We start from the raw sequence: 10000 nt of genomic DNA, 5'->3' as shown, positions 1-10000 counted from the left end.
AAAACGTGCAGTTTCAGTGCATCCCCAGAATTGAGAGCAACATCTCAAGGTCCTTCTTTGCCTTCTTGAACAGCCGGAACCTGGCTTGGTTAACATTTGATGATGTACAAAAACCATACAAAAGGTACACAAACTGCTCATTTGGTACAAGTTCTCCATCACGGTCAATTCCACTAACCAGGAGTGGTTGGCTATGGAAAATTACCCATCATGTCTTCTGGCAGTTTGGCGGATGCAGGTATGACCCGTCATCCATGAGGAGCTGAGATGGGACGGGGTGGATGGGGTGGTGGAGGGAAGTGAAATGAGTGGGAATAGGTACGTGTCTCTGACTTAACTACCCGCCTTATAAGGGGGAAAAAGCTTTTGGTATATAGATAGGCTTCATTTCAGGATACTATTAGTTTTTTTTTACACTTTGTTCCTGAAACTTCTTTTATTTTCAGACTTCGATAGCAACTCTGCGAGTCATTTAGTTGAATGCATTTTCAACTTAATCATTTTCTCTCAAATTGTCTCCAACTCCCATAAAAAGTAACACATGATAGAGCACCAAATTATCATCCAGATATCAGTCTGATTTTTTTTTTATTGGTCTAATAGTTTTTTTCTAATCATGTTTGACATTTTGCCTGTTTTACTTTTGGAAATGTTAGTAATAGGTTGATTCAGCTCTTCAGTACATTTTAAGCACCATTTCTGATACTCCCTCTTGTACCATGCCTCCCATCTTGTTCATGTTGGTTGATTTTGGTCTAACTTGTTCCTTTCAAAGTTAAAATTTTCTCATTTTAGTCCTCTTCATCTCTCCTTCTTAGTTACCACCCGTTTAACCCGTGTCACGCATGAAGACTGAGCAAAATTTATTATTCAGTGTTTTACACAATGCGTCACGACTGAAGTGAATATATCTTTCAACATTTTACACATATGTTTCATGTATTATATACTTCAACCTTTTATTAGTTTTATTCTATTTATCTATTCAATTATTATATTTTTATCTTTTATGCATTTATAAAGTACAATTGAGTTCTTTTTTTGTACTTTATTGGACAATTGTTATGTAAGTTACTTTGTAGTTTATTCATAGGTATGTTTATATTATACAGATATTTCTCTCTTATCTGTGCATGGCATTTTTATTCTCTTCGTTGATGGATTGCTGTTATGCTTGGTCTGCATTTTGTCTTTAGTTCTTTTGTATATCGACATTTGTTACTTAAACAGTATCTAGCGATGGGTTTATTATATCATTATCATACACATTTTACACCTTTACTGATATATTTTTAAGAAGAATATCCAAAACGGTGACTCAGTTGTCAGTGCGATCTTCTAAGGTAAATGTTCTCAACCTTTTTCCCGTTACGTACCCCACGAGTCAGCAGACCATCGACCCGTACCTCCATTAACCTGACACAGAATAGAAAACGGTAATATATTAAGACTAATTAAATATACAATGGTACCGCAATGGATATCAAATGGTTCAAATTGTAATGACTTTATTCATCAGTTAAGCATTAACATAATAAACAATGTACAATGTTCTCTCTGTGAGCAGATTTGATCAATGTTTAAGTAATTTTTTGCAAGTCATCAAAGTACATCTTTAAACCGTCCCACGAACCACATGTCCTCAGATGACGTCATTCTTTCATCCCTCGATCACTAGTCACTCATCACGTGACTAGTGATCGGGCTCTGTTGTGTGATGATGAGTGATTTACGATCAGGTGTGATTGGCACGGAAGAACGGTAGGTTGATTTATGATGCGATGAGAAGAAACGAGTTCAAATAGTCAACAATGATCGATGATTGGTTCATATGCTACAGGACATTCCATCCCTCTTAATCTCTGCAATCATGACGTCATAATCTATTGCTGTGACGTCATAATTTGCTGTTGTGACGTCACTTTTCAGAGATGACGTCCGTTTCCATTCACGATGTTTCGTTTCGTTGTAGCTTTGTGTACAGACAGCCATCACTGTGGGTCGTCACCTGAATCTATTGTGACGTCAGTGTGTCTTTTGTGAAATAACTTTCCGTTGTGACGTCATTACACTATGTCATTACACGGTGACGTCACTACACCGTGACGTTATTACATTATGACGTCATTACACTATAACGTCATTACATAGTGACGTCATTATATGGTGACGTCATTACACGGTGACGTCATTACACGGTGACGTCATTACATTGTGACGTCATTACATTGTGACGTCATCATTATTACCTCTTGTAAAGGGAGGGTGTCCTCTGACATTGGCTTTCAGCAAATTTCCTAAACACAGTTTTAGCGGTTTTTAGGCATACATGGGAAGGAGCAGGAAGGAAGGAAATTTTAGAAAGAAATTTCTTGAAGAAGGACTTGGAGCAGTTTCAACGGTTTTGAAATAAACACAGGAAGGAGCTCGAGGAAAGAAATTTTCTTGCAGAAACGATTTTTTTATTTCATTTTTTTAATTTTTTTTATTTATTTATTTATTTTCTTAAGAAAGGGTAAAGTGTATAAAGCAAAATTTTTGACACACGCAGCTTTCACAACGTCAGTATTATTATTTTTTATGTCAAGTACGTGATATCGTCCTATGTAGTAATAACTTAGTTATTTTTTTTAATAGATGAAAAGAAATTCGGGCAAAGAATTTGTATTTTGTATCATGGAAATCTTTGGATGGATCGAAACTTTTGATCTTTATTGTGCATCGGTAGTGACAAAAGTTTATAACTTGGTTTTGTCTAAGATATATATATATATATATATATGTATGTATATATATATATATATATATATATATATATATATATTATATATGTATTATATATATATATATATATTTTTTTTTTTTTTTTTTTTTTTTTTGCTGAAGAGTGGATCAATGGACGATGGAGTTCAGGCGTTCTCGACTAAATTCTTTTATTCCACTAGCAAACCATAGTTTCTTTTTTGTCTAAAAACAAAAACAAAATATATATTCATTCAACAGAAACTTGACTTCCACAGAGAAAGGTTAAACAAAAAGTCCAGGATATTAATTGATGTTTCATAAATGTTTATTAATGGTTCTATAATGATGACCAGCTGATAATGAGTGTAAGTGATGATAATTATGATACACGATTACTACCAATGGCTTTCGTAACAATCAACTTCTCACTGACTGACGATTGATGATGAAGGTCAATGTAGATGATCGATCGACAGTTGATTACAAAGTGGTGCTCAACCTAAGTAGCGAGTGAATAATAATTGAGTGTGAGGATTTATAATTGATGTATCCAAAAGATGTCCTTGGCTTGGTAGTGTGTAGCTGTAAGACAAACAAATAGACACGTTGGCCACGATTAGTTTTTGAGACTAGTTTTAAGTTCTAGTGTGACTAAGATATATTACCAGAAACTATGCACAAAGGAATCTTCTACATCTGATATAGAAGGTCAGGAACCTGAGTGTACCTGCGGCCGAAGCCGTCATCTTTGCTCAATGCGGTTCGATTGCTGGGCAAGGTAACAGTCGAGACTGGGAATCGGAGAGAAGTGCGGGATTCGAACCCACAAGTAAGTGATTGCGTAACAAGCAGGGTTCTGATGACGTCACCAGTGTCTGTTGGAAATTATACTTTGTTTCGAATATTCCCAAACGACGGAGAATGAAAGAGAATAGGAAGAGAAGGAGGAGGAGGAGGAGGAGAATGAGAGGAAGAGAAAGAAAAGAATAATGACAAATAGAAGAGGGTGAAGTCATAGAAGAAGAAGGAAAGGAGAATAGGAAGAGAAGGAGGAGGAGGAGGAGAGGAGGAGGAGGAGGAGGAGGAGGAGGAGGAGGAGGAGGAGGAGGAGGAGGAGGAGGAGGAGGAGAATGAGAGGAAGAGAATGAAAAGGATAATGACAAAAAGAAGAGGTTGAAATCAGAGAAGAGGAAGCAAAGGAGAATAGGAAGAGAAGGAGGAGGAGAAGGAGGAGAATGAGAGGAAGAGAATGAAAAAGATAATGACAAATAGAAGAGGGTGAAGTCAGAGAAGAAGAAGTAAAGAAGAATAGGAAGAGAAGGAGGAGGAGGAGGAGGAGGAGGAGAATGAGAGGAAGAGAAGGAAAAGGATAATGACAAATAGAAGAGGGTGAAATCAGAGAAGAAGAAGGAAAGGAGAATAGGAAGAGAAGGAGGAGGAGGAGAATGAGAGGAAGAGAATGAAAAGGATAATGACAAAGAAAAGAGGGTAAAGTCATAGAAGAAGAAGAAGAAGTAAAGGAGAATGAAAAACAGAAATAAAATGGCAAGAGAAGAAGGTTTAAGTATCCAAAATGTAGAGGAAAGTAAAACGATGAAAACAAACGATTAGAATCGGCCTGAAATATATATGAACAAAGACAAAAATAAATAAATAAATAAAATAAATAAACGAAGAATTACATTGATGGGGGTGTAAAAACAAGTCCACAGCATAGATACATATATAAAATATACACATAATATACGAACTGAAATATATATGAACAAAGACAAAAATAAATGAACAAATAAAATAAATAAACGAAGAATTACATTGATGAAGGGTGTAAAGATAAGTCCACAACATAGATACATATATAAAATATACATATAAAAATATACATATAAAAATATACATATAATATACGGCCTGAAATATATATGAACAAAGACAAAAAATGAATAAACGAATAACATAAATAAACGAAGAATTACATTGATGGGGATGTAAAAACAAGTCCACAACACGAATACATATACAAAATATACACATAAAAATGATACCTATACATATAATATACGTATACGAGATATATGAAATATACATACAGAAAACATATATAAAGGAATTGCGTCAGGCTGACCACTCCCAGTACTCCAATTGGTGGTGCAAAGGACAGGTTTCCGGGAAAGGGAGTGCCCCTCTCCGACGTCCCAACCCTGGTGCTCTAACTTTTCGCCCATCGAGTGTCATTCCTGAAATTCCTGTATACAGAACGTAGGGGTATTAGTGCCCTCATCCACACGCGCGTGCACACACACACACACACACACACACACACACACACACACACACACACACACACACACACACACACACACACACACACAACACACTATATATATATATATATATATATATATATATATATATATATATATAAATATATATATATATATAGTAGCTCCTATGGCTCAGTAATAAGGTATTGGCATCAAGCTAGGTCTCTGCTATGTTCCCGGGTGACTGTCGGAAATTACTGTATGGTTTTCGCTGTTACTAGCGATTCACTTCACACACACACACACACACACACACACACACACACACACACACACACACACACACACACACACACACACACACACACATATATATATATATATATGTATATATATATATATATATATATATATATATATATATATATATATATATATATATCAATAGCACGTTCTATGGTTTCAGTATGTGAGTTAGGACTTTGGTAATATTCCTACAGAATACTACGCCTCATTCGTCTATGATTAGAGACTAATTTTTGGTTCAAAGAAGAATGTTGGTTACTTTCAAGTTCAACTGTTCTTCCTTTCGGTGGGTAAATATCTCCTTCACCATAACTCTGAGACGATATTGTCTGAAAGGATAGAAACGAGGTAATCTAAGCTGAAATTCAATTCTCTAAAGGTTTATTTAAAGCTATTGACCTTTGGGGGTTATTTATCTCAAACTAACCACTCGGCCAAAAAGGGTTAATCAAAATGGTATATTTTTTTATGTTTGATCACTGGAGGCTTCGCTAAAGCTGAATGAAATTCCTTAACACTAGCCAGAATAAACTCATTACACTAATTCCTTAACTGGAATGTGAGTTTCAAAAATTATTTCAGATTTCAGTACTTCGAAAAAAGAGAAGATAAAACTTTGTGTTTGTGCATGTATTAATTAATAAGAAATAACCTATTTTGGCAAAAAAAAAAAAAAAAAAAAAAATATATATATATATATATATATATATATATATATATATATATATATATATATATATATATATATATATATATACCCCTAGACTGACACGGACACAAAACAAAACAAAACACGCAGCCCAGGATGAAGAAGACGTTTACATCAAGAACCGAACACGCCGACGTGACGTAGGAGTGGGTCTGACGTCACTGTTTGTTTACATTATGTATGAGGGTGGTGCCTGGGTAATTAGCTTTATAATGAGAAGAAAATTTGGTCTTGACGGATGAGACTAAAGGTTCTCCTTGAAGCAGCTCTAACTCGTCACAGCTGCTTAGAGGTCTGACGGAGCTGTCAAGAGGGTGAGCAGTTCAGAAGTAGGGGCAATTAATCTAAGAGGTTTGTAGTCACTACTCTACAATCACTTGCGGTTGCTTAATGTTTAATATGTTTCTTTTTTTTTTTTTTACAGGTGAGAGAGGGAAAGGATTCCAAGGGTGTAAGAAAAGAGAAGGAGTTGGTTAGATATAATGGGAAGAATAAAGGAGAATTTATATAAAAAATAATGATAATAGTAGATAAATGAAGAGGGACGGGAAAAGGAAGGAAAGGGAAGGAAGAAAAGGAAAAGAGAGAAGGATGGTACGTTTAGCTCGATGCTATTATCGCTCGACGATGATCGTTCATGGCTCAACGATGATCGTCAAACGATTGTCTAGAGCACTATTTTTTTTTTTTTTCGAATGGGGCTGTTTTTGCTTTGAGCTGCAAAGTACGAGGCTGGTAGTTTTAACCGAACCTATACCCAACGCGCTTACCAAAAATAGGATACCAGTTAGTAGGATGCGCATCACACGCCATTGACTGTGGTAGGAGGCTAATATATATAGTCTCACCTAGCAAAACATGCCTTTAGATGGGGAGAAAGTGGAAGGGAACAGAAGAGAAGGATAGAAATGTGGCAATTTGTACAAACGAAAAAATAAGGACATTCTTGTATGAAGCAAGGTCGTATCAACATACAATACAATAGAAAAGCAATTAAGTTGAAAACATTTTTTTTTTTTTATGTGATTGGGTTGAAAAAGGCTGGGATTTGGAAGGAATTCTTAAATGCCACCCTTGTTGAATTTGATGAAAAAAATGTTAATTGCGTTTGGTTAAACGAGACGTTAATTTCATCCAATGACAGTTATTTTAACTTTCTTGTGTTAAGTCCAAGAAATTGCTGAATTTAGACAGTTTGATTTACTGTACTTCTGTAGAATAGGATTTAAACCGGAATTGATATTCAGTACATTTCCATAAAATTATTATTTAGTACAAATTCATCTACTTTCAGATTCAACACGTGCAGAGTCATGTAAAAAAAAAAAAAAAGAAAAAAAAAAAAAAAAAAAAACTAGCCCATAATGAATTACTATGGTCTAGGAGGAATATTAATCATATAGATATATTGTCTTATACAAAGTTTTACACACACACGAACACACACACACACACACACACACACACACACACACACACACACACACACACACACACACACACACACACACACACACACACACATATATATATATATATGTTGACACATTCCTTTGAAAAAGCATACCTATAAAACTAGTCCTGAATAAACTCAGACTAAGACTCCTGTGTTTCCTACTCAACTTACGTCAACACACACACACACACACATATATATATAGATATATATATATATATATGTATATATATATGTATATATATATATGTATATATATATATATATGTATATATATGTATATATATATATAGTTTTATATAAATAAGACTACACATAAACTCACAGTCATACAGACACTCATAAAAGTTGATAGAGGATGGCGTGTGCTTGTCAATCAAAATCTCATCTTTCTGTGAGGTGAGTTGGTGTAGAGCCTCACGACAGCTGACAGGAAGGTACATGACAGAACTGTGTGACCGGGTTAAGACCATATCACAACGCTGACAACCGAGAGGATGGAAGTTCGGACAGACAGACAAACACACGAAGAAGTTTACGGTCCTTCATGAGTGGTTTTACAAGACGCGTGTAGACAGAGCCACGTGCGCGAGTGCGCACACATACACGTACACACACACACGTACACACACACACATACACACACATATACACACACACGTACACACACACACACACACACACACACACACACACACACACACACACACACACACACACACACACACACACACACACACACACACACACGGTAGCGCGGTTGGTAGAGTCCCTGATTGTCAGTACGGCGGTTCGGGTTTGAATCCTGCCCAGGGCTGAAATAATTTCAGTATCGCTGTGCTGCGAGCCGTAACTCTAACTCTCGTGGGCGGGGGAATTTTGTGCGTGTGTGTGCGTCAAGGTCACAGATCACCCATAGATCGGTCATATATGATCTCTGAGCTCTCTTCCGGAAGGGTAGTAGCTGTCGATCACGAGTCTTAACGTGATCCAAGACACTAGTGAATCACACGCACACACACACACACACACACACACACACACACACACACACACACACACACACACACACACACACACACACACACACACACACACACACACGTACATAGTGCGCATGCGCAACGCTTACGTAATACGTTACGCAACTGAAAGTTCTCTATAACTTATATCTGGAAGGTCAAGCAAATGCTGACTCATTCCCTGCACCTGACCTGGTCCATACCTTAGTCCAGTGTTCCCAATATGGGACGTAAGCCCCACAGAGGGGCAATTTGATTTTTTAAGGGGGGCAATTTGATTTTTAGGTGTTTTGGTAATCAAAGTCTATGTTCTTGTGATCTGTTAGCCGTAACATTCTAACAAATAAAAATGTAGCAATCACACATTTATTTCATTCATCATTCTGTGTTCGATTTTCAAATTACTCCAGATTGCACTGCCAATGTGTTTCTCAGAACTTTAATTGTCGTTTGTTTATTTAATTTTTCTTTTCCATGGGTGCCATGTTGTTGGGAAGTTTGTTTATGCCTATGATTTAACAAACTTTAGATTTTAAGTAGAAAATAAAAGTTTAAATATTAAATCAAAGTATTGGTGTTTTAAGCTCCTTCACCTGAAACGGAGTTAATTTTTTAAATAAAAATTATATATCACCACATGGGGAGGGGGGGGCATCAGGATTGTAGAGGTGATTAGGTGGGTCATGGCCAGCCTTAGAGTGGGTTAACATGGTTCTAACGGTTCGTCGAACCTGGTTCGACAGACACGTGTTTAAAGTGATGTGTGAACGTGTGAACGGGGTATTTGGGGTTTAGCTAACGTGTTCGACAACCAAATACTCCGTTCACACGTTCACACGTTCACTTTAAACACGTGTCTGTCGAACCGCGTTCGACCGTGTAAACCCCATCTTAGTCTCATTGAAACGTGGTTGTGCACTAGTACACTCGCATTATTCATAGTATCGTCCCGTTATATGTGGTAACTTAATTAATTTCTTTTTCTACCGAATACAAGAGAGTTTTAGATAAATGGACATGGTTAGGTTAGGTTAGGTTAGGTTAGGTTAGGTTAGGTGTCATTTTGTACCAGAAACACCAAAAATCTCTTTCTGTTTCACGTCGTCTCAAAAGTCAAGTCTGTTTACAATAGCAAACGAACAGGCTGAAAGGAATTGCGTTTAGTAATGATGTAACGATTCTTATGGTGACATGTACATCAGTAAATAGCTCAGTTGCATTTGCGGATCCAATTTGATTCAACTAAAATTGCTGTTATTTTTAGAAAACGTGCACAGAAAACGTTACGGTGGTGTTAATTTTTATGTTCCTATTACCTTAGTTCATCACACGAAACTCTGAAATCTCGATGTTTTACGTATTCGGAAAATGTGTATTTATTCCCTCGAAGAAACGTGCAGTTGTGCTTAGTACTCAAATATTTTTTTGGGTTGGATTACGCTCTAACTGGGCGTTGAAGTCTTTTAGTACATCGTACTATCTCATCGTCCCCTTGCGA

The sequence above is a fragment of the Oratosquilla oratoria genome, chromosome 16, assembly GCF_046742065.1.
Source record: "Oratosquilla oratoria isolate Oo_2021 chromosome 16, ASM4674206v1, whole genome shotgun sequence".
Taxonomy (NCBI): Eukaryota; Metazoa; Arthropoda; class Malacostraca; order Stomatopoda; family Squillidae; genus Oratosquilla; species Oratosquilla oratoria.
Note: the sequence above shows the minus strand (reverse complement) of the source record.